This window comes from Equus quagga, chromosome 13 (genome assembly GCF_021613505.1).
Source record: "Equus quagga isolate Etosha38 chromosome 13, UCLA_HA_Equagga_1.0, whole genome shotgun sequence".
Lineage (NCBI taxonomy): Eukaryota > Metazoa > Chordata > Mammalia > Perissodactyla > Equidae > Equus > Equus quagga.
The window spans coordinates 9225186-9251811 of record NC_060279.1 but is presented as its reverse complement, the minus strand read 5'-3'; the positions used below and the strand labels follow the sequence as shown (position 1 = coordinate 9251811).

The 26626-nt window shown below is 41.8% G+C and overlaps 1 long non-coding RNA gene across 1 annotated transcript in view; it reads left to right on the top strand.

Moving 5' to 3' along the window:
• Positions 1–12560, top strand: part of LOC124250630 (uncharacterized) — a 58422-nt gene extending 45862 nt beyond the window's left edge. The window contains exon 3 of the long non-coding RNA XR_006891586.1: positions 11439–12560. This is a non-coding gene — a long non-coding RNA (uncharacterized LOC124250630). The remainder of the gene's footprint in view (positions 1–11438) is intronic.
• The last annotated feature ends 14066 nt before the right edge of the window (positions 12561–26626 follow it).

The following is a 26626-nucleotide window of genomic DNA, read 5'->3' as shown; positions in this document are numbered from 1 at the left end:
ACTCCTCAGTCTTCTTTGCTAGACCTTGAACTTGCCCTCCTTTATGTCTTTTTTTGTTTGTGGTTTCCTCTGCCTCCCGGAATGGCCTAGAGCCCATCTTCATCTTTGCAGTTCCTATTCTCCTTGCAAGCCCAGCAGCAACATCATTGCCTCTAGGAAGTCATCCTAAAGATTCCCACCTGGAAGTGATGGGTTCTTTTAATGAACCATAGCAGACCATACCTTGTTTATGGCTGTTTCTACTGTGTATATTTTATTACGGCTATCTATGCATAGGTCTTCCTCTCTTAGTGAACACATTGTCTGTGAGGGCAGGTCTGTGTCTAATTCATCCATGTGCCTCCCACACAGCCTTGCCCATAGGAGGCACTCAAAAAATATGTATGATATAAAGGAGCAAGTATAGAGATGCTTCAACCATAATTCTCTAGTTCTCTCTGATGATCAAGGATTTGGCAAAATATACTTTTAAAGCCAGAGGCATGGAAAGTGGGTGTAGTTTTGTTTCACTTTGATTCTGTGCCTTTGTACGAATGGTTTCTTCTCCATCACACATGGGGTGTTGTCCCTTCTATCCCATGTGTTTTTGCCAATTCATAACTATCACTTTCTTCAACAACTGGCTCAAAGCCTCGCTCTTCCTACAGGACTTCTCCAGGTGGCCTGGACCCTGGTTGCTCTGTACCCAGTGGTCACAAGGCGCCCACACCGATTGACAATTGTCAAATAACCATCAAATCATTGATCATCATCATCAAGCATCAAACTGTTATTGAGAACTTGTTGTTTGAAAGGCTCTGTGCTGAGTGCTGTGGGGGAGGGCAGGGTAAGCTTACAGGGGAAGTGAGATTCAAGCAGGGCCTTGGAGCCTTTTAAATTAAGGAGGAGGAAAGGAAGGGGAAATAGAATTATGCGTGACATTGAAGTTCAAGTTCTACTCTTCCTGTTATTAGCTATGTGGTCTTTAGAAAAAGTATTTAATCTCTTTGGGAATCAGTTTCCTCATATTTAAGATGGGATGATAAAATCTACATTAGGATGGTTATGAAGATTAGTGTCAAAGGCCTTTGTATGAGTTACAAGTCTTTTGGTTGCAAGTGATATTCATTCAGTTAATTAAGATACAACATGTAACAACATCTTCAGTGATCAGGATATGAAGCTGACGACCTCCTTTCACCATGTCACCAAATCTCTTATCTTGTGTTGTCCACCCTCTTGCTCAGGTTGGCTGAAGATGGGAGATGTCTTCCATTTGGGCTTTCTTCTGCAGGGGACCACAGTTGGGTGTCTGTCATTCGAGTAACTACAGATTGCTCAGTAATTGGCTGGCTTCCCAAGGGAGAGGGGAACCGAATTGTTTCCGCCTCCCTTGCACTCACTTTGTTGTTTTAAGTCTGTGCCCTGTGTAGTGCCGCTTCTACCTGGAAGGTGCCATCTTCCCAGCCTTAGCCAGGCCAACTCTCACTGCCCCAGTAAGAGGCAGCTGAGGTGTCACTCTAGGAAGTTTCCCTGACCCATGTTTGACCCCTTCGACTGGCTTAGGCTCCCCTTGTCTGTGCTCCCATGCTGCACAGGGCATCGCTCCCTCACTGTACAGTTATCACACTGCACTATGAACACCCGTCTCTCTCATCAGACTCTCCAGCCCTTCAAGATTAGCACATAAAACTCATTTATTAAATGACTGTTGAATGAATGAGTGGCCTGTCTCCAATCTCTCTCAGTGCTATCTTTTTTCCTCTGAGCACCACTATCCCTTCTCTCTCTTTCTGCATTGTTTATGGGTTATTATTTACAAAACCACTTCCTAATCTGACCATCGATATCGTCCCCAGGTATTAAAAATAATGATAACACTAGGTCACATTTACTGAGTACTTGCTATTTGTCTGGTACTGTCTCAAGCATTTTACATGTATAAACTCCTTTAAATGTTCTTTTTTCTGCTGGAGATGAATCTTGATCCTGTGGAAATGTACTGTCCTGTTACAGTCCCAACACAGCACAGCAAGTCCTACAGTGAGACACGAGCTGGTGAGATCTAGTATCATCCAAATATTGGAAGATATGACTAGGAAAAACAACAACAAAAAGGAGTTCTAAACATGTGATATCCTTATAGCGCAACGAAAATACTTTTTTTTTTTTCTCTTTATGTTTGGGTTTAAATTACTGTATTATGTTCCAGGTAATTTAAACCAGAAGAACAAGTTGGGATGTACTGTTGTATTTAAATTTCAGCTTGCTAGAGGTAGTGTTGAGAGAGTTATAGAAACATGAATATCAGTGTGAAAAAAATGAGAGAGGTTTTCATTGTTATTCAAAAGAGATAAACTATCAGGGAAGATAGATTTGGGAACATTGGTCGTGGGAATTCACCTTTCAGTGACTCCTTCTTGGCTGGGAAGGAAAGTTTTTCTTCTAGTTAGCTGGGAAGGGTGACAGGGTTATTTTACCAGAGACGGAAGCAGCTGGCAGCTGAGGAGAACTCCCTGGACGGACGAGGAGGGAGCAATATAATATGGAGGGAATGGGGTTCAGTGGGCCCTGGGCTCACAGCTCAGTGACACTGCTTACCAGGTGTTAGCATTGGTCAAGCTACTCATCTTGGAGACTCAGTTTTCTTGCCCATAAAAATAGGGGCTGTGGGGCCGGCCCCATGGCCTAGTGGTTAACTTTGACATGCTTTGCTTCAGCGGCTTGGGTTTGGTTCCCAGGTGCAGACCTACACGACTCGTCAAGCCATGCTGTGGCAGTGACCCACATACAAAATAGAGGAAGATTTGCACAGATGTCTGCTCAGAGTGAATCTTCCTCAAACAAAAAGAGGAAGGTTGGCAATGGATGCTAGCTCAGGGCAAACTTTCCTCAAGAGGGGAAAAAGATAGGTGTTGGGTTGCCAATTTTACCAAATAAAAATACAGCTCACTTAGTTAAATTTGAGTTTCAGATAAACAACATTTTTTTAATATAAATATGCCCCTTGAAATGTTTGTGTTCCATGCAATAAGTATGTCTCAAATATTGCATGGGACATACTTACATTAAAATATTACTCATTGTTTATCTGAAATTCAAATTTAACTGGGCATCCTATATTTAATCTGGCAACCCTAAATGGAGGGTGATATGAATAATTATCTCGTAGGGATGTTGTAAGGTTAAAATAATACCATGCTTAAGTCTTACCACAGTAACTGGCGATTAGTCAAAACTTGAACAAATGGATGTTATTAGCATAATAGTTAATATTAATAAAGGTTTAATTACTATTTTTTAAATTTCAGATTTATTGAGGTATAACTGACAAGTAAAATTTAAGACATTTAGGGTTTACATCCTGGTGATTTGATTTATGTATACATTGTGAAAGGATTCCCCCATGTAGTTAATTAACATGTCCATCACCTCACATATTTATCTTTTTTATCCTTTTTGTCAGAACACTTGAGTTTTACTCTCTTAGGAAATTTCAATTATACAATAAAGTGTTATCACCTATAGTCACCATTTTACATTGGATCTTCAGATCTTATTCATTTTATGGCTGAAAGTTTGTACATTTTTGCCATCCGCCAACCCCCACTGGCAACCACATTTCTACTCTCTGTTTCTATGAGTTTGACTTTGTAAAAAAAATTTCACACATAAGTGATAACATGCACTATTTGTCTGTCTCTTTTATGCTTATTTCACTTAGCATAATGCACTCAAGGTCCATCCCTGTTGTTGCATATGGCAAGATTTCATCTTTCTCATGGCTGCATAATATTCCATTGTATGCATATACCACTAATTTATCCATTCATCCATTGATAGGCACTTAGGTTGTTTTTATATCTTGGCTATTGTGAGTAATGCTGGAATGAACATGGGAGTGTTGATATCCTGTTTTTATTTCCTTTGGATAAATACTCAGAAGTAAGATTCCTGGGTCATATGGTAGCTCCATTTTTAATTTTTTGAGGAAACTCCATACTGTTTTCCACAGTGGCTGTACCAATTTATACTTCCACTAACAATGCAAAAGGGTTCCCTTTTCTCCACATCCTTGCCACTACTTGTTACCTCTTGGCTTTTTAATGATAGCCATTCTAACAGGTGTGATGTGATATCTCATTGTGATTTTATTTGCATTTGCCTGATGATTGGTGATCCTGAGCACCAGTTCATGTACCTGTTGGCTATTTGTATATCTTCATAAGAAAAATGTCTATTCAATTTCTCTGCCACTTGTAATTAGACTTTTTTTTTTGTGCTATTGAGTTATATGAGTTCTTTATATATTTTCGGTAGTAACCCCTTATCAGATATATGATTTGCAAATATTTTCTCCCATTCGGTAGGTTGCCTTTTCATTTCATTGATGGTTTCCTTTGCTGTACAGAAGCTTTTTAGTTTGACATAGTTCCACTTGATTATCTTCGTTTTTGTCACTTTTGCTTTGGTGTCAATCCAAAAAATCACTGCCAAGACTGATGTCAAGGAGCTTTCTCCCTACATTTTCTTCTAGGAGTTTATGGCTTCAGGCCTTCTGTTCAAATCTTTCATCCATTTTGAGTTGATTTTTGTGTATGATGTAAGACAGCAGTCCAGTTCCATTCTTTTGTATGTGGTTGTCTAGTTTTTCCAAAACCATTTATTGAAGAGACTACCCTTTCCCCATTGTATATTCTTGGCTTCTTTGTTGAAAATTAATTGACTATGTATGTGTGGGTTTATTTCTGGGCTCTGTCTTCTGTTCCACTGGTCTATGTGTCTGTTTTTATGCCAATACCTTACTGTTTTGATTACAATAAATTTGTTATATAGTTTGAAATCAGGAAATGTGATGCCTCCAGTTTTGTTCTTTTTTCTCAAGATTGCTTTGGCTATTAAGGGTCTTTTGTGGTTCCATACACATTTTTGGATTGCTTTTCTATTTCTGTGAAAAATGCCATTGGAATTTTGATAGGAATTGCCTTGAATCTGTAGATAGCTTTGGATAGTATGGACATTTTAACAATATTAATTCTTCCAATCCATGAGCATGAAATATCTTCCCATTTACTTATTTGATTTTCAATTCCTTTCATCAATATCTTATAGTTTTAAGTGTACAGATCTTTCACCTCCTTGGTTAAATTTATTCCTAGATATTGTATTCATTTTGATGCAATTATGAATGGGATTATTTTCTTAATTTCTCTTCCTGATAGTTTGTTGTTAGCGTATAGAAATGCAACAGATTTTTATATATCGATTTTGTATCTTGCATCTTTGCTGAATTTGTTGTTAGTTCTAACAGTTCTTGGTGAAATCTTTAGAGTTTTCTATATATAAGAGCATGTCATCTGCAAAGAGACAGTTTTACTTCTTCCTTTCCAATTTGGATGCTTTTTATTTCTTTTTCTTGCCTACTTGCTGTGGCTATGACTTCCAGTACTATGTTGAATAGGAGTGATGAGATGGATATCCTTGTCTTGTTCCTAATCTTAGAGGAAAAGCTTTCAGTTTTTCACCATTGAGAATGTTGTTAGCTATGATCTTGTCACGTATGACCTTTATTATGTTGAGTTACATTTGCTCTATACCGACTATTGGGAGTTTTTATCATGAAAAGATGCTGAATTTTGTCAAATGCTTTTGCTGTATTTATTGAGATGACTACATGATTTTTATCCTTCATTTTGTTAATGTGGTGTATCACATTGGTTGGTTTGTGCATGTTGAACCATTCTTGTATCTTTGCAATAAATCCCTCTTAATCATGGTGTATGAGCCTTTTAATGTATTGTTGAATTCAGCTTGCTAACATTTTTTTGAGGATTTTCGTGTCTATGTTCATCAGGGATATTGACCTATAATTTATTTTCCTTATAGTGACCTTGTCTGATTTTGGTATCAGGGTAATTCTGGCCTCATAAAATAAATTTGGAAATGGTCCCTCCTCTTCTATTTTTTGGAAGAGTTTAAGAAGGATTGGTATTAATTCTTCTTTAAATGTTTTTTAGAATTCATCTGTGAAGCCAGCTGCTCCTGGTCTTTTCTTTTTTTGGGAGGTTTTTGCTTACTGACTCAATCTCCTTACTAGTAAATGGTCCTTTCAGATTTTCTGTTTCTTCATGATTCAGTCTTGGTAGGTTGTATGTTTCCAGGACTCTATCTATTTCTTCTAGGTTGTCTAATTTGTTGGTGTATAATTATTTATAGTAGTCTCCCATGATCTTTTCTGTGGTTCATTGTGATGTCTCCTCTTTCATTTCTAATATTATTTATTTGAGCCCTCTGACTTTCCTTCTTGGTGAGGCTAGCTAAAGTTTTGTCTATTTTGTTTACTTTTTCAAAAAAACAGCTCTTTGTTTCATTGATCTTTTCCATTGACTTTTAGTTCTATTTCTTTTATTTCTTCTCTGATCTCTGTTATGTCTTTCCTTCTACTATCTTTGGGCTTAGTTTGTCTTCTTTTCCTAGTTCTGTCTGGTGTAAAGTTAGGTTGTTTATTCAAGATCTTTCTTTTTTCTTAATATAGGCATTTGTTGCTTTGAACTTTTCTCTTTGAACTTCTTTTGCTGCATCCTTTAAGTTTTGGTATATTGTATTTCCATTTTCATTTTCTCAAGGTATTTTTCAACTTCTCTTCTGATTTCTTCTTTGACCCATTGGTTGTTCAATAGCATGATGTTTAATCTCCACATATTTGTGATTTTCCCAGTTTTCTTCTTGTTTGATTTCCCATTTTACTGTCATCAGAAGATGCTTGATATGATTTCAATCTTCTTAAATTTATTAACACTTGTTTTGTGGCCTCACATATGATCTACCCTGGAGAATATTCCATGTGTGCTTGAGAAGAATGTGTCTTCTACTGCTGTTGAATAGACTGTTCTGTAAATGTCTCTTAAGTGTCTCTGGTCTAACATGTATTTTAAGTCTAATGTTTCTTTATTGATTTTCTGTCTGGATGATGTATCCATTCTTGAAAGTAGGGTATTGAAATCTCCTACTGTTATTGTGTTACTGTCCCTTTCTCCCTTCAGGTCTGTTAATATTTGCTTTATATCTTTAGCCACTCCTGCGTTGGGTGCATAAATACTTACAAATATTATATCCTCTTGTTAGATTGACCCCTTCATCATTATATAATGACTTTTTTTTGTCTCTTATTACGGTCTTTGTCTTAATTCTATTTTTTCTGATATAGGTATGGCTACCTCAGCATCCCTTTGAGTTCCATTTGCATAGTATATCTTTTTCCATCTCTTTGCTTTCAGTCTGTGTGTGTCCTTAGAGTTGAAGTGATTGTCTATTAGGCAGCATATAGTTGAGACTCATTTTGTTATCCATTCAGCCATTCTATGTCTTTTGAATTTAGAATTTAGTCTATTTACATTTAAAGTAGTTATTGATAGGTATGGACTTATGACTGTCATTTTGTTAATTGTTTTCTGACGACTTTGTAATTCCTTTGTTTCTTTCTTCTTCTCTTGCTCTCCTTCTTTGTGATGGGATGATTTTCTGTAGTGGTATGTGTAGATTTCTTTCTCTTTATATTTTGTGTATCTACTGTAGGTTTTCACTTTGTGGTTACCATGAAGCTTACATAAGACATCTTATAGTTATAATAGTCTATTTTAGGCTGATAACAACTTAACCTCAAATGCACACTAAAGCCCTATATTTTTACTTCCTTACCCCCATTTTAGGTTTTTGATATCACAATTTACATCTTTTTACCTTGTGCATCCCTTAACAAATTATTGTAGTTATAGTTATTTTTAGTATTTTTGCCTTTTAGCCTTCACACTGATTTATAAGTGTTTTACCCACCTCATTACAACATTAAGTATTCTAAATTTAACTATATATTCACCTTTACCAGTGAGACTTATAGTTTCATACGTTTTCTTGTTACTAGTTAGCATTCTTTCATTTCAGCTTGAAGAAGTCCCTTTAACATTTCTTGTAAGGCTCATCTTGTGGTGATGAACTCCTTCAGCTTTGTTTGCCTGGAAACTATCTTTCCTTCAATCCTGAAGAACAACTTTTCTGGGTAGAGTATTACTTGTTGGCAGTTTCTTGTTTCAGCACTTTGAATATATCATGCCACTCCTTTCTGGCCTGCAAAGTTTCTGCTGAAAAATCTGCTGATAGACTTATGGGGGTTCTCTGATGTGTAACCAGTTGTTTTTCTCTTGCTGCTTTTAAGAGTCTCTCCTTGTATTTAACACATAATTTAATTGTGTGTCTTGCTGTAGATCTCTTTAGATTCCTCTTATTTGGAACTCTATAGGCTTCCTGGATTTGGATGTTGGTTTTTTTCCCCCCAGGTTAGGGAAATTTTCAGCCATTATTTCTTCAAATAAGTTTTCTACCCCTTTCTCTCTCTCTCTTCTCCTTCTGGGACCCCTATAATGCATATACTGGTCCACTTGATGGTGTCTCTTAGGTCCCTTACACTATCTGCACTCTTTTCATTCTTTCTTCTTTTTTCTCCTCTGATTGGATGAATTCCACTGCCCTGTCTTTGAGTTTGCCAATCTTTTTTCCACTTGATCTAATCTGCTGTTTCAACCCCTCTATTGAATATTTCAGTTTGTACAATCAATACAATATTTATTGTATTCACAGCGCTGTGGTTTCTGTTTGGTACTTTTTAATATATTGTATTTCATTGTTGAAATTCTCATTTTGTTCATGAATTATTCTCCTGACCTCAGCGAACATCTTTATGACCATTATTTTGAACTTGTGAATTGCTTATCTCTGTTTCATTAATGTTGGTTTCTGAAATTTTATCTTTTTCTTTTGTTTGGAATATATTCCTTTGTCTCTTCATTTTCTTTGACTCTCATTTGGTTTCTGTACCTTAGACAAGACAGTCACCTCTCCAGTCTTGATGGAGTGGTCTTTTAAAGGGGGTGAACCTTATCATTCAGCTCAGCCTGAGCTCTTGGTTGTCTCTCAAACCTTTGTGATTGTCCAAGCCTCCTTTTTTGTTCTTAGTGGCTCCCAGTAGTTGAGGATGCACCAAGACCTGTTTACATCTGGGTATTTTCTCATTTGCCAAAGTGTAGGAGTCACTTGACTAGTTTCTGGATTTCTTTCAGAGGGAATTGCTGCATTTGTAGCTGTAGATTTGGAGTGTCCATGGGAGGAGGTGAGTTTAGGAGGTTTTTATGTCATCATCTTGGACGGGAACCCTCTCAAGATCCTGTTCTCATCCCAGTTCTTCCATGAAAACCCTCCCTGAATCCCCCAGCCTGCAGCAGCAAAGTCTTGGTCCTCAAAAGTAGCCTGTGCATCATGCATCTTTAGTATCATTTCATCGTGCTGAGCACACTGCTGTGCAAAGTAAGGTGTTTAAGAAATATTTGCCCTTTCAGCAGAGGCATGGCCCACTGAGGCACGTCAGTGCCCATAAAGGTCTTTAAATGGCAATTTGCCATACAGGGAGCCCTTGGCAAAAAGTTTCTGATTCTAAATTAGGGGAAGGTGAATTATGATCAAGGTCTGGGAACAAGATTTAGAATTACACAGTGACAATTGGAGGAGGGAGGAGAATTAGTAAATTATACAATTATTTAATTACTTAGGAGATTTTATTTAAAGTCTATTCCCTAGGGTATTGTTAAAGAAAAAAACTATTCAATGACACTTGTTAATGATGATGAGGCAGACTTTATTCAGAACCATTGAAACAAGTGTAGGGAGTACTGCAATGGAATTTTACCGTGGGGGAGAGAGATTGGGCTCAATTCTGAATGCCGCATGGGCAAGTGGGACTTGATAGCCAAGAAGCAGGTTGGGGGAAGTCAGTGGATGGAAAATTACTAAGAGGAACCATCGTGAGTAAGGAGGATTCTGGCTAAATCAACCTAATAGGATTCTTGCTGAAGACAGGCCAGGGTGATGGGTGATCAGACATCACCTGAGGGATGCTGGAGGGTGAGAGACCTGATTAGGTATTAAGGGTGATCAGATATTGAGGGTAGGGGGTTCTGGTTAAACTGACTTAGAGGAGTTCTTGCTAAAACTAGATTTTATAAGGAAGTGTACAGATCGGCCTGGGAGAAGGTTCAGGAGCCCGACTAAAGTCTGGTCAAGCAAAGACTCTGTCAGTTATCTTTAAAGTATATTTAGTTTATGCTAGTCAAATAGATATGTTTGAGGTTTTATGTATGTATTTTCTTTGTTTCATTTTTAAACGGAGGGAAAGCATTTTTAGCTTTATCTTAAGGAAATTATGCCGCCATATTAAACCTGATTGGAGGCAAGGAAAAGACCTTTACTGCCACCTGGTGGCCGTATCCTCTTATTGCAACACACCCAAGAACAGCCCTAGAGGAAAGTCCGCGTCTGTGGCACGACATTAAGAGCCAGGAACAACTGTGTCCGTTCCCCTAATTCCCTCTCTCTCAAGGCTTGAGGCTGAGAATTAGCCCCTGGCTAAGGGAGGCAGAGCAGGGGAAATGGTGAGGTCCGTGCCCTCCCCCTGGGTACTGTGGGTTTCAAGTCTGAAGTGAAACTTTGCCTCCAGAGGAGCACTGATGATTACATTGGACTAGAACAGCTAGAAAATCCATGGTATTGCTCAGCTTTCATCCAAAGGACAGGGAAAACACACATCCAGATGATGGAGTTGAAGGGACAAAGAAAAAGGAAAAAACTGTGCCTTTTACTTGCATCCTGTGGCATGCAGCTCATTCAATAAACATACTTCAGATGCACAGGTGTGTCATGAGGGAAAAACAGGGGGCAGGCAGCACAGTCGCACTGCCAAAGAGCAGGCAAACTGCACTGCATTTGGACCGCAGCTTCTCACCACACACACGAACACACTGGGGTCAAAATCAGGGGAGGCCTGAGTCCAGGTAAGGTTATCAGTAGAGTCAGCTCCAGGGTTCATAGTAAATCTACTTAAAAAAAAAAAATCTTAAAAAATCCTGTGGTCTTTTACAGCAGTGACATGAATGGGGTCTAGTTCTGGCCCTGAGCCAACCAGGGCAAGAAGACCTGTTTCCTTTTGCTCTCTCTTCCTCCCCTCACAGGTCTTCTGCAGGCCACAAAGCTGGGTGGAAGCTGGTTCAGCGGGTGCCTCTCCCGCAGCCTTCACCCTCTCTTTTCTGCCAGCCCTCTGTCTTCTGCCTCCCTAATCCCAAATACTGCCTAAACTTTGAATACTGCCTGGCATTCAGCACAGGCTTTCTCTCCCCCTAAGTCAGTAAATCTTTCCCGCCTCTTTTATTTATAGCTGTGTTTGCATGGGAGGGTCTTGACAGCAGGGCGCCTTGCCCAAGGCCGTCACACACCTGTAAGTGGCCAGGCTGGAGTGGGAGCCTGGGTCTTTGACTTCAAGTCCAGGCCTTTCTCCATTTATATTTGCTGCCATAGTATCTCCGCCTTCGATTTCTGGCTTCCCGTTTTGGACTATGACGACTTTTTTTTTTTTTTAGTACGAAAATTTTCAAGACGCCCACGAGTGGAAAATGCACTCCTCCCAGCCAGATCAGACTTCACCAGATTCCTTACAGCTGTGTGCGTTGAAATGACTAATGACAGAGCCCTCTGCTGCCGGTGGAACTTTCACACACGGCACTGTTGCTGCTGCTCATCAGGACACGACCCTGCGTATTTACATACTGGATGTCACCCCAAAAGCCCCCGACCAGGGGATTTCCGGGATGTAATGAGAACGCGCTCTGGGCCTTGGAAGGTGCGCTGTGAGTGCGCCTCCTGCAGCGCGCAGACGTAACATTTCAGACCCACGCTCCCTCGCCAAGGGCTCTTCTCCTGGGAAGATATCAGATTCAGTCATAGATCCATAGGTGCCAGCTATGGATTGAGGTGCTGGGAATACGTAGATGAGGAATTCACGCTCCTTCACGCCTGGAGCTCGGTGCCTCGTTAAGACAAGGGACGCAAACGCTGGAAAATTTCAGTCCATAGCGTAGGTATGAAGGAGGCGTTCTTGGGGCCCAGAGGAGGGGCGTGTAAGTTGGGGGCGGCCAGGGAAGGCCTCCTGGAGTTGGTAAAGACTGGTTTGAGTCTCCAACATTTTTTTAAAAGTGCTTTGTTTTTTAAAAAATCTAGTTATGCAGGTAATATATCTCATTGACAAATAATGTAAACTTTTTAGAAATATGTTCCTTTAGAAAAAGCTCAGGGAGCAAAGAGGAAGAAAGAAAACTTGATTAGGAGGATTTCTACCCAATTGTAGATTGTGGCTTTCTTCCTGAAAAGGGAGTTGTGTGTGTGTGTGCATGTGTGTGTGTGTGTAAGAGGGTGGCATAGTGCCGACAAGAGGGAGGTGAAGACTCGAGACCTTGTCCCTGTGGCCAGAATCTCTTTGTGGTAACACTAGCCAGGGTGAGAAATCAATCAGCTATGTACTGGGCACCCACGCCCATGGGACTCTGGTTTTTCTGACTTGATTTTCTACATTTTAGTTTTGGCTATTGGAGTCTTACAACCTCAGAGGCTCATCTCTGCCCATTCCTCCAAGTGGTTTATCAAGGTGTTTTCCTAAAAGAAATTCATGTCTCCCTAGGGGCCAGCCCCGTGGCCAAGTGGTTAAGTTCCCACGCTCCGCTGCTGCAGAGGCCCAGGGTTTTGCCTGTTTGTATCCTGGGCGCGGACACGGCACTGCTCATCAGGCCACGTTGAGGTGGCGTCCCACATGCCACAACTAGAAGGACCTGCAACTAAGATATACAACTATGTACCTGGGAGATTTGGGGAGGAAAAAGCAGAAAAAAAAAAAAAAGAAATTCATCTCTCCCTAAAAAGAATGATGAGACCAGTTTTGAGATGTTAACAATATTTAAGCTGCTCTACTGCCAGGAAGAGCACACATTTATGGAGGACTTTCTTTGCGCCAGGGATGTGCTGAGGGCTTAATGACCTCACAGCAACCTTATGAAGTAGGTGTTTTATTGTTCATTCCCATTTTACAGATGAGACAACTAAGGTTATTACTTGCTCCAGCTACACAGCTAATAGTTGGCAGAGCCTGGCCTCAAGCCCATTCTCTCTGACTCCCTAGTCCCTGCTCATGATATTCTGCTGCCTTATTTCTCAAACACATTTGGCTACAGGAGTGTTTTTCCATTGCCCGCCCCTCATCTCTCAGCACTATTGTTGCCATTCCACGGATCACAATTTGGGAAATGCTGCCCCAGGAAAATATTTTGCCCTGTCTGTAAAATAGAAATAATAGTGCAATCTCAGTGTTGTGATGATTAAAAGATGTTTCAGAAAAGAGGTGCTGAGGATACTTACCTTCCACCAGGTGTGTGTTTTAAAAATTACAGTTGTAATGTCCTCGATGAAATGAAGCAGTGTGTCGGCTGGGATGACAGTGAAGACAGTGGTTACTAGGGCTGGAGACCCTCGGGCCCGGGGCGGGGGGAGGGCGGGTAGAACCCTGCACACTGCCCCCCCCCCCCCGCCGCCCACCATGGTCCCTTCGATCCCCTTGCCCCCCTCTGCCCTCAGTTCTCCCTCCTGTTCCCCTGCAGTACTTGTCTTTGTCCCACGAGTTAGTGCTTCAGCTACCTCCACCAGAGCTGGGATCTTGTTCTGAAGCGCGCTGCTGCCCTCTCAGGTCAGCCCCAGAACTCCTCCTCTGCAAATCTGACTGTCCTGAGCCCCAGCTGGAGGCCAGGCCCCTGTTACAAACTGCTCAGACTATCCACAGCCCTGCTGAGGCCACCCAACTCTGCTACCACTTCCCCACCCCCCACCACGGCCCAGCGACAGACCGCTGCCTTTGGAGACAAGGACCAACCTGGAAGACGCCTGAGTTGGCTACACCTCCCTGGACTCTGATTTGGACAGCTCACCCACCTAGTTAATTCCCTACCTGCTCCCAGGATCCTCCCCTGCCCATCGGACTGCTCTGACCGGCCGTGTGCTTCCTTTTCCCTATGCACCGGTTTTACCCAGCTCTCGTTTTCCTTTCACAATTTTAGTGGTCCTGCAGATGTGTGCATTTGGATAAAGCATACTAAAAACAAAACAAACAAAAACAGACACTCAGCCCGCCTCCTTAATTCTATCTGGAAAAAAGAATTTGCATTCTTTTCAATAAATATCAAGTATTACTAAAAAAGGAAAAAAAATTCCTTTTACGCACTTCTCTCCTTGCACCTGTGAGACAGCCTCTTGTTGTTACTCTTATTTCACACACGGAGTTACTGAGGATCAGAGAGGGTCAACCTCATAGAACTAAAGATAGCAGAGCCAGGGCCAGAACAATCATCCCGTGTCTGTCCCTCTGCCAAATGCTGCTCTTGGACCTGGCGCCTTCAGGCCCTGCCCAGGGCCCTGGGGATCATCAGGGCTGGGGCCCTTAGCTTCTAGAGTGGCCCAAAGTGACAGTGTAAGGTGATTCCAATTGATTTTGACATGTGTGTAGCATCCCCCCGTTTCCTCCCTTTGCTCTTCTCCCCCATTCTGTTCCAAGGTTGATCCCACCTGCCGCTCTTCACAGGCATCAAGGTGCTTTTGGCTTTTCTCTGCAGCTGGTCCATAGGGTTCTTTGCTGTCACTCACCCACCCACCCACTCACTTGCCTCTTGACAAAGTACCAGTTGAGCCACATGCTGAGGGTTGTGGAGATATGTAAAGAGAAATGTGAGATGTGGGACATGTGCCTAGTAAACTTTTAAGGAAAAATTATTCTGACGCTTGTTAAAAATGCAAGGAAGTGTTTATTCCAGATTATTGCAATAGGTGAGGGAGATTGAACTTGACTTTTAATACAACACTGGGGGTGTACAGCCAATGAGCAGGGTGAGGGAGTGGATGGAAAACTGCTAAGAAGAACCTGGTTAAGTATCAACGGTGGGGGAAGAGGGCTTGACTGGATGTTGAAGGTGGGGGGAGTCTCGATTAACTGACTTAGCAGTGTTCTTTGCTACAGCTGGGCTCAGCAGACCTAGGGAGGCCCGGCGGAGAAGAAAGGAGGTTGATTATAGTTTGGTCAGGGAGGGAGTTTTTGTCAGCACTCACAAAGTGGTGTGAGAGTCAGGACCTGAACACAGGGCCCGGAATGATGAGTCAGGGATGAGCAGAATGCCAGCCATGGACACAGCTCGTGCTCAGAGTGGTGCCAATGGTGTATATAGGCTATTCCCGCCACTGGCTTCATGGCTGACCTTTGGATAGTCATGCTGGCTTTATCCCATGTTTGTTCATTTCTTACTACTCTTTGACATACACATACTTTTTGTCTAATGCTTTGCAAGTTTGCATTTCTAGAATTTGATACTTTCTGCCACAACTGAGACTGGAAAGTACAAAGGCTTTATTTAGACCTTGGACAAGAGTTTTAACCTCATATTTCTCTTCTGCAATATTGGAACAATATCTGATATGGACTGAATTGTGTCCCTCAAAATTCGTATGTTGAGGGCCTGAGCCCCAGCATGACTCTATTTGGAGACAGGGCTTCTATGGAGGTAATGAAGGTTAAATGAGGTCATGAGGGTAGGGCCCTAATCCAATAGGACTGGTGTCCTTTTAAGAAGAGGAGGAGACACCAGAGATCTCTCTCTTTTTCCTTGCATGCACAGAGGAAAGGCCATGTGAGGACACAGCGGGAAGGGGTCTGCCTATAAGCCAGGAAGAGGGGCTTCACCAGAAACTGAATTTTACAGTACCTTAATCTTGGACTTCTTGCCTCTAGAACTGAGAAAATAGATTTCTGTTGTGTTTAAGCCTCCCAGAGTCTGGTATCTTGTAATGGCAGCCCTAGCAAACTAACACAATACCATCCTGTGGGTTTATTATGAGAGCTAAACACAACACAAGTTGAGGACCTAACAGCAATGTACATATATTTGTTAGCTTATCCCACTTTCCTCCCGTCCAGTGATATGTGGGGTTGAAAAGGGCCTGTTTGCCACCAAATATCCTCCTTGTGACTGAATGATGGCATGGTAAATTCATACAGAAGAACCACTCCTTTGGATTCAAGCTTTGTTTCTCCATGTCTCAAGTAACAGAACCTTCACAAACTAGTATAAACTAAAAGGGGAATTTTCTGGAAGTATCCTGTTATCAGTTAGGGTTCCTGATTTCAAGCAGTATAAACTAACTGGTTGACTTAGGCCAAAAAAGAACTATTGAAAGGATCATGAATCAGGCAAGGGATTATCAGGAGGGCTGGAGGCCCGGGTAGGGGGCCTCGCTGGGCAAAGGACCTGACATCACGCCATGGAATGGTGCATGAGGACCGCAGGGCCACACTTTTGGGCACCAGCCACTGTTGCTTACTCCTGTGACACCTTGAGTGCTGCCATCTCCTTGTCAGAGCCTATATCACCCATCTGCATTCTGGCTACAAGGAAGGCTGGGAAGGTGAGCATTTGGCATTTTCAGCATTGACAGTGGGAGGTGGCTCTGCCTCCCACCGAGATTCACAGCTGAGGAGCTTCCATAAATAATAAAAGGAGGTTCAAAATGCCAGATGGCCAAAAAGTTCCCCCACATGTCCAGGGGAATCTTACAGAGCCCCAAAATAGGAAGTGTAGCTTCACTCAGAAGACCAAGAAGCAGGAATTGGAAAGCTGGGAGCCGGGTTACTCTGCGTGTCTCTCCATACTTTCTCTCCCAGAAGGTTGGGTTTCCCTGGTCCGCTTGCTCATGGGTGACTCTTAGAAATTAGTTGTCTGTTTCCCGTAGAGCATCTGTTTGCTCATCTTCCAGAAATACCTCCCAATTGTCCCTCCTCTGTCCATTCTTGGTCTGGGTGGGCTCCATTTCCAGCCCTAGGGATGAACCCTATGACCCAGGTCCAAGCCAATCATTGTGTTCCCTGGCCACAGTGATTGATCCAGGGGGTGGCCATGTAACCTAAGACAGCCTGGCACATTTAAAAAAAAAATAATGAACTATAACTTACATGTTGTAAAATGCACAAATCTTAAGTGTACTGCTCAATGAATTTTACGTATTTCTACACCCATGGAACCACCACCGAGGTAAGGCTATAGAACATTTCCAGCAGCCCAGAAGGCTCCCTTACAGTCGCTGTCTGTCAATACTCCATCCAAAGATAATCACTATTCTGACTTCTATTACCATACAGAGGTTTTACCTTTTTTTTGGAACTCCATCTAAATGGAATCATACAGTATACAATCTTTGGTGTCTGGCTGTTTTGCTTAACATTATGTCTGTGAGATTCATCCATGTTGTTTTATATAGTATTGGTTCCTTGTTTTTCACGCTTGGTATGGTATTCCATTATATGAATTATACCACAATTTATTTATCCATTCTACCATTGATGGGCATTTGGGTTGTTTCTCGTTTAGGGCTATTACACGATGTTGCTCTGTACTTGATGTATCTTGGTGTATATGAGCACTCATTTCTTTGGGTATGTATCAGGAGTGGAATTTCTAAGTCATAGAAAAAAAATACATAACTTTAATAGGTATTACCAAAGAGTTTTCCCAAGTGATTGTACCGGTTTACACATCTACCAGAAATATATGAGACTTACAGTTGCTCTACATTCTTGCCTATACTAATTATTGTCAGCCTTATAAATTGTAGCCATTTTGGCTGGGTATCATGGTATCACACTGTGGTTTTAATTTGTATTTCCGTGATGACTAAGGGTGCTGAACACATTCATATGCTTATTGGCCATTTGGATATCCTGTTTTGTCAAGTGGCTTTCCAAGTACCTATTTCTAAAAAACATTGGGTTGTTGGTCTTTTTTTTTTAAATTAATTTTCAGCAATTCTTTATATATTCTGGATATGAATCCAAATACAGATATTTGCTTGATACACATATTGCAAATATATTCACCTAGCTCATGGTTTGCATTTTCACTCCCTTAGTGATGTCTTTTTAGGAACATAAGTTCATTTTGTTAATCTTTTCTATGGTTAATGCTTTTTAACTTATTGTGTTTAAGAAATCTTTGCTCACTCTGAGATCATGAACCGGTTAGTGACTTTTGAGGGAGGTAGGGGAAAGTGGCTCCTTCTTTTTGTTGAATTTGAGGTTGTAAGGAGGTGAAGCTGAGCCAGAAATAGAGGCAGAAAGTAGACAGACTTGCAGGATGGCCTTGAGGTGGGGCCCTGTCCGAACAAGGCCAGTCTGAGCCTCCCAGGAACTGTCCACTAGGGTTGTGCCTGAAATCAAGAGGCAGGCCGAGGGGCTGTGGTGGAGCAACCTATCTCTGAAAAATATTCATTTAATGTTTCTTTGATAAAGCGTTTATTGAGTGCTTATCCTGCAACATGACATTATCATGGAGCTTATATACTGGGGGGTTTTGGAAATCATTTAAAAACACTGTTTTATATGCCAGATTAGGAAAGCAAGGTGAGGACAGGTAAATAATTTGTCATCATAGTAGGGCAGAACCACTGCTAAACCAGAAACAGTTAAAACCCACGTCTCCTGAATTGGAGCCCATTCTCCTCCCCTGCCCCTGCCATCAGGCTGGCAAAGAAAAGTCTGAGGGGTGGTGATGAATAACATTGCCTTTGCCTCAGGCTTAGAGTAGACTAAGCCTGACTCAGGTGGGTGGAGGTTTTCCTTTCTTCCTTTGACCTTGGGCAAATAGAAAGTGAGATCAGATCCCCTCTGGTCTGCAGTGGTAGAGACTTCAGGAAGCCCACATAAGTCAAGAGGCCAAAGAGAACCAGTGTCAGCAGGGGGAAATCAGAGGGACTTCCCCCAAGTCCTTCCTGTCAAAGACAGAAGCATTAGAGAACTCGGTGAAGGAAAAAACATCTCAAGGACTATTCCAGGCTGAGTAAGTGTCTCCTTAGTGGGGCTGCTCCTCATTTGGTTTTACCCCGGGACACTGGGCTGCATCCTGCTGTGGTCAGTTCCGAGAAGCTGCGATTTAAAACTGGATGTATGTAGCTTTAAGCAAGTCCTAGGCCAACGCTCAGTCCCAAGGAGCGTCAGGGTCCTCTCACCAGCGGCAGGTGGGGAGTGGTGGACATTGGATGCCTTGGTTTTCGCCGGTGACCTGCAGGTGAGTGTCATGGTGTACCAGCGAGGCTATGAGGCCTCTTCTGACCTCCTCTGCCCTGCCTCTAATTTTCCTTCTGCCGACTGTGAGAACCAGCACCACGAGGGCTCACTCAGACACGCTCATGATTGTTAAAGCATCTTTAGGGTGTTCATACTGACCACGCCCTTTCCAACAAACATCTTTTGAATGTTCCGTCACATTATTAGACGAAGGCTGCACTTTTTGGCAGTGGTTCCTGAATTCAGATGGGCGGACTGGCGCCAGGCTGTATAAGAATCACCCTGGTGGGGCTTAGCGTGGGGCTTGGCGTGGGCCCGGGAATCTGAGTTTAACAAGCCCTCCAGGCTATTACGACAAACAGATGATTCTGAAACTCATTTTGCTATTTAGAGCTTGGGCTCCAACAGACCTGGGTTTCAATTCTGCGTCTGCTTTACCACTTAACAATTGTATTTTCTTGCACAAAAATAGCCTCTTGAGCCCTCAATGTTCTTGTCTGTAAAATGGGGTATAATAGTAAGATGTACCTCACAGTGTTGTTATGCAGAGTGAGTGAGATAATGTGAAGCTTCAGTATGTAAAGCTGAAGCACACGGCATGTCACTCAGGGTCATGATAATATTCGCTACTATTATTACTACTGTTATTATGCTGCCTGTGTATCTCCTTCACCTCCTTTCTCCATCTTTTTATACCCTAACTACATACTAACATTGCTTGGTTATATAAAACCACCCAGACTAATTTTACTTAATACAAACAGAACAAAGTACGTATTATTATTTCGATTTCCTAGGTAAAGAAAGAGTACAGAGAAGTTAAGTAACGTGCCCCAAATCACATAACTTTTAAGTGCCAGAGCCGAGGTCTAAGTGCAGGACCATGCGATTCTCTGGCTGACAGGGGCAAAGTTGAGAGCAGTGTTATTGCACGGAGGGAGGAGGCAGTATCTAGTCACGTCCTTCTCTCAGGCTTCATATTTTATGTTTTGAGTGTTTGCCTAATTGTAAAGAAGTTCAATGAATTCATTGGTGCGCTTGACGTTTGACCAGCTCAACCTTTCCGCACAAAAGAGGAAGCCAATGGATGTAAGAGGGCTGGTCTTTAACGGCTGGCTGACCAGTGAGGCCACTGATGAGCAGCACTGGCACAACCAGGTTAGCAACGCAGAATCGCTGCCAGATCCCATGTCTGAGGCCGCATTTTAACAAGGTCACCAGGCTAAAGTCTGGGAAGCACTAAGAGGAGGCAGGAGGACCATAGTGTGGAGTAAAGAGCCCGACACAGGGAGCAGGGGTCCACGTGCTTGCACAGTTGCGGTATTTTCCTGATTGAGGAAGTTGGCATTTCTGGTTGAAAATTATTCACCTTTGATGAGGAGGAAAAGGGCCGGGTAGGCTTACATTGGTGTTTGCCGTGAAAGTACATCTCTGCTACGTCCATCATACAGGAGTAGATGTGCTCCTTCTTATTTTTACCCACATCCTTTGGCATACTGCCACCAGCATTGTTTAGATGCCAGCACCATGTGGGCTCACTTAGCCAGGCATCACTGGGGTTTTCACATTGACCAAGTCCCTCTGCAATAAACATCTGTGAATGTTTTCTTACATTGTTAGAAAAAGGCAGTAATGATGCGGTAGTAAGATTGGATCTTGGTATTCATTTACCACTTTCGCATGAGAAGATGACATGGAGAGCTGGTGACTGAGTGTATTTTTCAACTATTCTGGGCCCCAGTGACCTTCCTGTCGAACCACAAATTTAGAGCTTGATTGTAGGTTGGTTTTATGGCTCACGGTTCATTTGTGAGTGTTGGATATGCAGCTGTGACTAAGTTGTCATCATCTAGTGTTTGTGGTAGGTTGTGGATTTTTTAAGATTAAGGACTATGACTTTTTAAAAATTTATATTTAAATTTTATTGGCATATAACATGCATATAGAAAAGAGCACAGATCTTAAGTATACAGCTTGAGGGAATACGTAAAGGTATGCACCCATGTGCCCAGCTCCTAGATCAGGAAGCAGATGATATTAGAACTGTAGGAGCTCCTCACCTCTCTCTTCTAGTCTCTACTCCCCTTTGTCCTCATACCAGGGTAACCAAAGTCCTTGCTTCTCCTATTATAGGTTAGTTTTGCACGTAGAAGCTGTATTTTTATGTCAGAAAAAAAAATTTGATTTAAAAAATATAAACCACTAAAAGCGAATGTCCCTCAGGAAATGTACAATAGTGTAGTTACAAATTCTGTAGTCTTTGGCTTTACCTGTAAAAGTTGGAAGATTTTTCCATTTAATTTTGTCTTCTTATTTTGAAATAATTCCAAACTTAAAGAAAACTTGCAAGAATAGTATAATAAATTTTTCTCCTGAACCATTTGAGAGGAAGTTGCTGGCCAGACTGATACCTTCTCACGGCCCAAATATTTTAGTGTGTCATTCCTTCACAAGAGGGCATCCTTCTACATAAGGATAACTATCAAAATCAGGAAGACACCACTGATACATTATTACCATCTAATCTGCAGACACCATTCAAGTTTCACCAACAAGTCCAGGAGCTGTATTGAATTTAGTTGTCACGTCTCTTTGGTCTTCTTCAAAGTAGGCGAGTTCTCGGCCTTTCCTTGAATTTCAGGACCTTCACACCTTATAAAATTACAGGGCAGTTATTTTGTGGAATGTACCTCAATTTGAGTTTGTCTGATGTTTCCTCATAATTAGATTTAGGTAATTTTTAAAATTTTTTATTTTTGGCAGGAGTATCACAAAGTGATGGCCTTCTCATTTCCTCCAGTAGGTGGTGCCCAGTTTCAATTTGTTTTTTAATGGTGATCATTTCAATCACTGGATTAAGTGTATCTGCCAGGCTTCTTTATTGTAAAATATTCTTTTTCTCTTTATAATTATGGGCCCAACATTTTGTGGGAGGTTCTTGAGACTATTTAAGTATTCCATTCTGCATCAAACGTTGACCCATTACTTTTAGCATCCATTGATTATTCTTGTCTGAATCAATATTATTATGAGGGTTATCAGAGAGCGATTTTCCTATTTAATCACTCATCTACATTTATCAGTTGGCATTCTACTGTAAGAAAAACTTCCTTTTCTCTTTTTTCATCAATTAATTAACTAATTCATTTATATCAGTATAGACTCATGGATTCCTATTTTATTCATTGGATTCTAATGTTATCATTATTTATCAAATCTGTTACCATCAAGTTATCCCCAATTTGGCAGTGTCCTTATCATTCTTTGAGCCCTTTCTTACTTTCTAGATATTCTAAGCTCATCTTGTAATTTTCCTGCCATTTCTTCTGAGAGCCCTGGTTCATTTTAGTGGAGAATGGTATTTAGGAATCAAATTGTGGATGCTAGGTATGTTTATCACTATTCAGATGTCACTGCTCCCACATCCTCTCAATGGATAAAGCTAGGGGACACCCCCCACCCCCGCTGCCCCCACACGTACCCACACTCACACATACCTCTTTTACATCTATATTTATTTTTATATCTATCTATACATATTTTGATAAGCATAAATCCATACTGATACTGATAATTTTAATCCAGAAGCACAGAGTCATTCTAGTTTTCTCTCTTCCCATATTGTAACGCCTTTTCCTGACCGTGAGAAAGTGTTACCCTTGTCCATGCTGCGTACGCTCTGACACCCCACCCTCAACTGTGCTAATCCTCTCCTCAACCTGCTTGGGCCCCAACATCCCACGCCAGGCTGTTCCTTCTGCTCCCCTAGCCCTCCCAGCAGCCTTCCTCACCCCACACTGGCTTTGTATTGGGCCACTGCCGCCATCTTTGTTCCCTTGCATAGCCGTCTGCCTTACCCGGCTCAGACTTCGACAGCCTGCACTGAGCTGTGTGGTGGCTCTCCTCATCCACTCCTGCTCTACTGTCCTTCCTTGCCGTCGCTGCTGTTTCCCCAACCCACAACTAGATCCTCTGCTCGCCCTGCTCTGAACCTCATACTCCTCAATAGGCTGCTGTCACTGTCCCTCCACGCAGGCAGATTTCTCCATTGCCACAATCCTCCTCCCCCTGACCGACTGCAACCAGAAGCTCTCCATAATTACCCCTCAGGGCTCCCACACTCTGGAATGCCACCTGTCATCCCCACCCATCTTGCTCAGCCCCTTCGAATAACTTTTGGCTGGAATTATTCAGGACAGAAGGCCAGGAGGCAGACTTTTTCATTAAGCACTGTAGACATGGTGCTCAGGGCCCACGATACTTTTAGGGGCCCACAACAATGTGGTAATTTTAATTTCTTTTACATTCAGAAGAAATACTGAATATAATAATAATAAATATAGTAATGAATCCAGCCTGAATTACACTTATTTTTATATCAATGCAAAATAAAATTTTTAATATTTTTTTTGTGGAGGAAGGGAAAAGTGCCTAGGGCCCATGAGAGTTATGAGGTAGCCCTGCTGTGTCTTAGTTAGCTTTGTAGGCCCAGTTCCTTGTAGAGTTTCTGGAACATAGTATGTACTCAATAAGTATTTGTGGAATAAGTGAATGAATAAGTGGCCAAGCATTGGGGCTTATATTTCTTGTTTCTTTCATGGAAGACAAGAATAGAGTAGAGTAAATATTCATTGATGGCATGTTTACTAGAATGAGTGTTCTTTTCCCCCAGTAGTCAAAGCTATCTATATATTCATCCATTCATTCCAATATTTACTGAGCAGCTACTGAAGGCCAAGGCTCTGCTTCTTTCGTGTGTCAGTTTGGAACTGTGGAATGTCTACTTTAGTCTCAGGAGACCTGAGTGTGTCTACAGGGGCAAGGTCCTCAACTAACCAGCCAGAGTGGGGACTGAACTGGCCCCGCCTCCTTAGCAGACCACTCTAAGCCATGAGGTCCACAGGTCAGAAATGTGCTAAGCTAATCTTCCAGCTCCAATAACACACATTTTCCCTCCATGCAGCCTTCTCGATACCACTGAGAAGAGCTAACTCCATCTTTTCTCAGTATGAGTCACTGTTAAAAATACACACATCGTCATAACTGGTTTAGCCTCTAGATCTGTCAGTTGATTTTTCAAATGATAATAAAATCAAGTCCCAGGTTCATGCTGAGAACTTGGCTTTATTGATGAGGGGCAATGCGAAATGGATGAGATGTTTGGAGCCGGAATTGTTTACCATCTACTATTTTTATTGGGAACTTTTTTATTCCAATCTCACTAATTTAAATGTACGGTAATTTAGACAGTGGGTCAAGTTAAATTTTCCTCTGTACTGACTATGACAGGCACTTGGCAAGCAAAATAATAACATAAACATGCTTGTATTACGAATGCTTAATATGCTTAAAATAACATAACACTTTCAAGTACCCTCAAGTATTTTGGCATAAAAGCTTCCATTTGAACGCTTATTATGTTTTAGGTCAGCGCTTGGCAAACAGTGGCCCATGGGCCAAACCCAGCCCACAGCCTGTTTTTGTAAGTCCTGTGAACTAAGAATGTTTTTAACATTTTTAAGTGGTTGAAAAAAAATAAAGAGAAGAATAATATTCTGTGATACGTGAAAATTATATTAAATTCAAGTTTCAACATCCATAAGAAAAGTTTTATTGGACCCAGCCACAGCCATTTGCTTATGTATTACCTGTGGCTGCTTTCCAATTATGAACGCAGAGTTGAGTAGTTGCACCAGAGACTATGGCCCACAAAGCCAAAAATACTTCCTATCTTAAACTTTACGCAAAAGTTTGCCTTCCTCTGTTCTAGGCACTTGGGCTGCATCAGTGAAGAAAACAAAGATCCTTGTGTTGGAGGAGGTCATCCAGAGGACATGACTACTGGTTGACCCAATAGTGAGACCAGGGCAGTCAGAGGCTCCGTACTTCTCCACTGTCCTTGGAAGGTATGTTTGGCCCACCGTTCACAAAGCCGGAGCCATTTCAAGGACACAACCTTAAAAAAGTAATGTGTTCTTGAGACCATCTGGACAGTATATGTGGCTGAACCCTATTAGGGCCTCTATATAAACTTTTAAGATCTTGGTGCGCGAGTGCAGAGATCTGCTTGTCTTGCGGCTGCCCAAGACAAGCCTTGAGAGTAAGTTCCCTTGCTTATTAAAACTGCTACCAATCTGGAATGCTCTGCTTTTTTCTTCTGCCTCTCCTTGCACTCTGTGTAAGGGGCCAGTTTCAAATAACACCAGGGAATTCCGAAGTTGCAAACCAATACTCTGCCCTCAGTAAACAAATTTAATAGGGGAAGACAGTAAAAAATAAACATAAGTGAATCATATTGGAACGTGGTAAATGTGATGAAAAAAAAGTAGAGCAGGGTAAAGTGGACAGGACCTTTTGGGAGGAGGAGGATGTTACAATTTAAAGAGAGCAATCAGGGTAGGCCTCAATAAAAAGGTGATATTTGAGCAAAGACTCGAAAGAGGTGAGGAAGTGAGGCATGTGGGTGTCTGGGGAAAAGCATTCTAGCAGAGGGATAATGGCAGCTCCTCATAGGGTTGTTATGTAGATTAAATGAGTTAATACATTGAACTAAAAATAGTGCCTGGCACATGGTAAATTCTCAAAAAATAGTTCTTTTTTAGTGCCAGCTGGCTGTACATGCTACTTTCCTCTGTGCAGTGGGCTGCTGCACTGAGTTACTCTTGGTAGGCCATCCCTGCATCGGAGAGAGGCTCTCCTAAGTTCATGGAGTCCTGATATCTTAGCTTTATCTGTCCCAGGATTAACTCTCACCCTGGGGCTTAGCTCTCAGGGACAGAGCTGCTCCCAGAGAATCATGATCTCAGGAGGTATCACATGTGTGGTCTGCATAATCGTAAAATACAGATCCAAGTCTGTCACCACACAGGCAAAGGGACTTTCCCCACATCACACAATACGTCAGCAGCAAAGCTGTAACAGACATGGAAGCTCTTGCTTCCAAGTCTAGCGCTCTCTGTCCTGGTCTGCACTCCATGCCCTGCAATAAGCCTACTCTTATATATCTTATTTCTTCCACTAAATTTTCAGTCTCTTTGTGCAGGGACCATGTCTTACTCATTTTTGTTTTCTCCTTCAGGTGCTAAACAAAAAACCAAAACTGTTGAAAGAATACTCAGTACTTTAACTTGTTTGATGACACCATTTCTTTTTTTTTTTTTTTAAAGATTTTATTTTTTCCTCTTTCTCCCCAAAGCCCCCCAGTACATAGTTGTATATTCTTTCGTTGTGGGTCCTTCTAGTTGTGGCATGTGGGACGCTGCCTCAGCGTGGTTTGATGAGCAGTGCCATGTCCGCGCCCAGGATTCGAACCAACGAAACACTGGGCCGCCTGCAGCGGAGCGCGCGAACTTAACCACTCAGCCACGGGGCCAGCCCCTGATGACACCATTTCAAATCTTAATTGCTATGTGTGTAAATCTGTCAGAAAATCCCCAAGTGGAATGGACTGTCCTTTGTTCCCCCTGCTTATCTAATACCTGGGGAGATAAGTTGTCTGACAAACTAGGGAGCTCCTAGAAAAGATCCCGGACACTTACATTTTCCAATTTCTTTATGTCGCTAAATATCACATGAAGATCTCAGAGCATAAAAACGCATTTGTGAGCTTTGGGCTTCGATGATCTCTAT